The following is a 5,951-nucleotide window of genomic DNA, read 5'->3' on the forward strand; positions in this document are numbered from 1 at the left end:
GATTCTAACAAGATAGATTGTTGTTTTCCTTTAGAGATGCATGATGTAGTTCATTTCTATTTCATGTTGAGCATGTACCTCCTGTTTTCTTTTATGTATATGCATTTCTTATCGGATTTTGTGAGTAGAAAGCACTCACTAAGCTTTTAGCTTATAGATGCTATTTTTCCTCCTACTGCAGATATGGATAAAAATAAAGGAAAGGCTAAAGTGGCTTAGAAGAAGACGACAAGGAGACGATGATGGTGTGTGTGTGGTGGCGGATATGGAAGCTTGGGATCTAGCTAATAAATTGCTGCAAGTTAATTTATTTAGTTTTCTTCTTAAATAACTAGGAGAATTTAGAGAAATACAGATTCTGATACTCTTTCTGTTTTGCTGTTTTGAAGTGTTCAAATGTTTTGTTTTTGTTTCTGTTGGATTTCTGGAACCATTCGGATGGTTAAATGCATGGTTAAATGTTTTATGGAAGAAAATGCATATGAAAATTCGGTTTTCATTGTAAAGTAGCCTCAGGTGATTGCTGGTATGTTTATGAGTTTGCTCTATGTAGGAAATCGCCATGAATGCTATTCCATTGATTGTGTTAGATGTAAGATTGGTAGGAGTATATGCTAAATATTAGTAGGTATTTACAGATATAACATGTGTAAGTTGCTTTAAATTCTTAATATGAGTAAGTGATGGAATTATGAATACTATAACATGCGTGAGCTTCCTTTGGTGATAAATACAGCATGGTAAAGGTCTTGCATATTTTGGTAATTGCTTAGCATGTTAGTATTATTATATGAGTTTTGTCCTATGGAAGCATTTAGTATAATGTTCAGTTGTTGAAACATGCGAACAGTAAGTTTAAATTGCAGAATGAAAACTATCTTCCTTTAATAGATGCAAGTTAGGAAAGTTGTAGCAAGCAGTGAGAGTGGTTAAGTTACATGTGTCTGTATGCTATGCTTGTTGTCTCATTTAGTTGCATGTTTGATCCTGTGAAAAGATAAACAAGAAAGAAAAAAAAAAGTATCAAGGAATTTTATGCTGCTATTTAGAGACATGTTCTGATATATGATATGTTTTCCAATAGTTTAAAATATCTCTGGTCTTAAAGTAAGTAGTACAGTAGTTAGTAGAATCCGTAGCGGTCACTCTCAGAGTAGTAGTAAGGAGGGTGTTCGTTACAGTTGGTATCAGAGCAGGTCCATTTTCCAGCAACACACACACATCAGCATCAACCTTGCCGTCTTCAAGTAAGAAAGTATTTAAGTTCTTTCTTTATTGCTTTCCTTTATTTACATTATTATTTGCAGTATGGATTGATAGTTATAAGTGAATGAGTAAGATAAGAGTTTTATTCTTTTAGCTATTTCCTTTCTTAATATATAAATTGGTATGTTTAGAAAGGGTAGAGAAATCATCAAATTTTCTTATTTGTTTAACTAGATGTCGAGAAGGGGACGTCCCCGTACCGCTCGTACTGAGGACCAAGTTCAGGAGGAAGAGAGGCCAGGCTCAACTGAGCCCAATCTTTCTGAAGTTGTTGCCCAACTTCAGAAACAAGTAGCTGACGGCAAGTAATTGCCAATCGATGGCAAATCAACAACGATCCCTCCTACTCCTCAAGCGATGGTGGAGACTCCGTGGCGAGGTTCCACCGGCTACCAGTCGTCACGGCACCCGAGACAAGAAGCTTACCTTATCGGTGGGCCGAAACGAGAGCTTCGAGCACGGTGAGCCACAGGATGCCGGGCTTGGTTCAAGACACTGGAGAGCACCATGGAGCTTCTTGGCTGCCGGAAGTCGAGAAGGTCAAGTGTGCCTCATTCTGCTTAGGGGACGCGCGCATGTGGTGGGAGAGAGTCAAAAGCAAGAGGGCAATCAATCGGATGAAATGGATTGATTTTGAGACAGAATTCTCGACGAGTTCTTTCGCCAAAAGATCACCAACAAGCACTACGAGGAGTTTATGGAGTTGAGACGGGGATCGACAGTGGAGGAAGCAGTTAAAAGATTCAACAGGCTAGCTCGTCTCTGCCCAGAACTAGTAAGTACAGAGAAGGAGCGAGTCAGACTAATGCTCAGAATGCTGAAGCCTGTGATATCACTTAATGTGAGCAGTGGGACTCATCAGCCCATGACTGGAGAAGAGTTGGTCAGTAGAGCCTTAGTAGCTGAGCACTACCTGAGCAGCATGAAGGCACAAAGAGAGCAACACAAGCCAATCAAGATGGAGACCAAGACTGGGGGAAATCAGAAACCCCAGTCAAATAATCAGAACTGGAAAGGCAAGGGCACTAAAAGAAAGCAGTGGGATTCAGGAAGTAACCAGAAAGGAGGACCAGAAACCAAACAGACTAAGCTCCTTCCCTGTCCCAAATGTGGGAGAACACATCCAGGAGCCTGCCTCTTGGGTAAGACTGGATGTTATTCTTGTGGTCAAGAAGGACACATGGCCAAACAGTGTCCTAACAAGTTCAAAGCACCTCAGCCACAGCCAATACAATATGGAGCCAAGCCTCAACTACATTATATGCCTGCAACTCTGGAAGGACCTCATATCAGTCAAGGAAGGTTGGAAGCTCCACCAATTCCAGCCTTTGACAATGCCAGAGTATTCTCCCTTACCAAAGAGGAAGCTGCTAGTGCCTCCACGGTCGTAACAGGTCAAGTAGTTATTTTTCAGCATATAGCTACTGCACTATTTGATACTGGGGCGACCCATTCTTTTGTATCCATACCTTTTGCCAAAGAATTACAGGTACCTACAGAAAGCATGAATTCCAAGTTCCTGACAACCCTACCTTTTGGGGAAGTCATGGAATCTAGTCAGTGGCTTCGGTCTGTACCAGTCAGAATTTCAGACCGAGAGCTATGTGTTAATCTGGTAGTCCTCGCTATGCAGGATTTCGATATCATTTTGGGTATGGATTTCCTCGGCAAGTACAGTGCGTGAGTGGACTGCAAAAGTAATCTTTAGTCCGGAAGGTGAACCATCCTTTGAATTTACAGGAGTGCGAGGAAGACCCGAAATTCCTCTCTTCTCTCACGACTCACCGGATGTTAGCTAAAGGGTGTGTTGGTTTTCTTGCATTCATTGTGAGTACTGGAGGAAGAAGAAAGACCTAAGCGGGAGGAAGTTCGGGTGAGTCATGAGTATCGGTATTCCCGGAAGAGCTACGGACTACCTCCCCAGAGAAGTGGAGTTTGAGATTGAGCTGGTTGAACAGGTCCAATTTCAAAAGCTCCATATCGCATGTCTCCAGAGTTAAAGAGTTACAAGAGCAACTCCGGGAGCTACTTGACAAGGGTTTCATCGCCTAGTCACTCACCATGGGGAGCTCTGTGTTGTTTGTCAAGAAGAAGGATGGATCTATGCGGATGTGCATAGATTATAGAGCTCTGAATCAAGTGACCATCAAGAACAGGTATCCACTGCCCAGGATCGATGATTTATTTGATCAATTGAAAGGGGCAACAGTGTTCTCCAAGATAGATCTGCGCTCTGGGTACCATCAGTTAAAAGTGAAGGAGAGTGATATACCCAGAACTGCTTTCAGGACCAGATATGGACACTATGAATTCGTGGTCATGCCTTTTGGTGTGACTAATGCACCTGCAGTCTTCATGGACTTGATGAATAGAGTGTTCAGAGAATACCTCGACAAGTTTGTCATTGTGTTCATAGACGACATTCTAGTCTATTCCAGAACTTCAGAGGAGCATGACACGCACTTGAGAATAGTTTTGCAGACCCTTCAACAAAAGCAACTTTATGCTAAATTCTCAAAGTGCGAGTTCTGGTTGGAGCAGTGGCATTTCTAGGTCACATTGTTTCAAAGAAGGTATTGAAGTAGATCCAGCTAAAGTAGAAGCGGTCAGCGGAAGAGACCCAAGAATGCGGAGAGATCGAAGCTTCCTTGGTTTAGCTGGGTATTACAGGAAATTTGTGGAGGACTTTTCCGGATAGCCTCTTACAGCCCTCACCGGGAAGGACAAGAAGTTTGAATGGTCGGATAAGTGTGAGCGAGTTTTCAAGAACTCAAGAGGAGACTGACCAGTGCTCTGATTGTTCCAGAGAATGACAAGAGTTTTGACATCTACGGTGATGCTTCCAAGATGGGCTTAGGAGCTGTACTCATGCAGGAAGGAAAAGTTGTAGCTTATGCTTCGGACAACTCAAAGACTACGAGAAGAACTACCCCACTCATAATCTTGAGTGGCGGTTGGTCTTTGCATTGAAACTCTGGCGACACTATTTGTATGGAGTCCGGTGTAGAATCTTCACGGATCACGAGTCTTAAGTACTTCTTCACTCGGAAGGACTTAAACATGAGACAGCGGTGGCTAGAGTTGATCAAAGATTATAACGTGAAATCCTCTACCACCCGGTAAAGCTAATAAAGTGGCGGATGCACTAAGCAGAAAGTCCGGTGCATCCTTGATGTCCTTATCATCATTAGCCCTGCCACTGAAGGAGTTGTCGATTTGGACTTGAAATTATTTATGGGCAACTTTCGCATTGACCCTAGAGTCAACCACTCGAGGATATCAGAAAAAGCAAAGTGAAGATCCGGATATCCAAAAGATCAAGCAAGGAATACAAGAAGAAGGAAATTCAGAATTTGTATCAGACGGTGGAATTCTTTATCGGAAATCGCCTTTGTGTTCCCAATGATGAAGAGCAGAAAGAGAATTTTAGAAGAGGCCCATAGTACGCCATATTCTATGCATCCTGGTTCTACCAAGATGTACCGAGACGTGAAACAAAGTTCCGGTGGTGCGGACTCAAAAGAGATGTAGTTAAATATGTCAGTACCTGCCTGACATGTCGAGAGTCAAAGCGAACACCGGAGACCGGGAGTTTACAACCTCTTCTAGAGAGTGGAAGTGGGAAGACATACCATGGACATAACAGGTCTCCCAAGAACCACAAATGGATATGATGCGATATGGGTGATAGTGGACAGATTGACCAAGTCTGCTCATTTTCTAGCCATCAAAGTGTCTCACTCTATAGAGCAGTTAGCACAGCTGTATGTTAAAGAGGTGATCAGACTTCACGGAGTTCCCAAATCTATTATTTCTGATAGAGATGGGCGCTTCACCTCTCACTTTTGGGAGTGTGTACAGACTGCACTAGGCACCAAGCTCAAGTTCAGCACAGCCTTCCATCCTCAGACTGATGGACAGACAGAGCGAGTAAATCAGATCCTAGAAGATATGCTCAGAGCTTGTGCACTAGATTTTAAAGGCAGTTGGTGCAAGTATCTGTGCTTAGCTGAGTTTGCCTACAACAATAGCTATCAGGCTACCATCAAGATGGCACCATATGAGGCGTTGTATGGCAGAAAGTGCAGATCACCTATATGCTAGCAAGAAGCAGGTGAAAGAAAAGAAATGGAAGTAGAGCTGGGTATTCAGACAGAGCTGATAGATGAGACCACTCAGGCCATTCAGAAGATCAGACAAAGAATTGAGATTGCCCAGAGCAGACAGAAGAGTTATGCTGACACACGCCGAAGGCCATTGGAATTTCAAGTAGGAGATTCAGTTTTCCTCAAGGTCGCTCCTATGAAGGGAGTGATGAGATTTGGCAAGAAGGGCAAATTAAGTCCTCGTTATGTAGGACCTTACCTGATCATAGAGAGGATTGGGAAAGTAGCTTACAGACTGGACTTACCACAAGACATGTCAGCAATACACAATGTGTTTCATGTCTCCATGTTAAAGAAGTGCCTCCATGACCCTAGCCAAGTGATTGAGCCTCAGTCAGTGCAGATCCAAGAGGATCTTAGTTATGAGAGTAGACCTACACAGATAGTGGATAGAGCAGTCAAGAGGCTAAGGAACAAAGAAGTGCCACTGGTGAAGGTCGTCTGGCAGAACCAGATGCACGAGGAAGTCACTTGGGAACGAGAGGACAGTATGAGGCAGAAATATCCAGAACTATTCTA

The sequence above is a fragment of the Zingiber officinale genome, chromosome 8A (genome assembly GCF_018446385.1).
Source record: "Zingiber officinale cultivar Zhangliang chromosome 8A, Zo_v1.1, whole genome shotgun sequence".
Classification (NCBI taxonomy): Eukaryota; Viridiplantae; Streptophyta; class Magnoliopsida; order Zingiberales; family Zingiberaceae; genus Zingiber; species Zingiber officinale.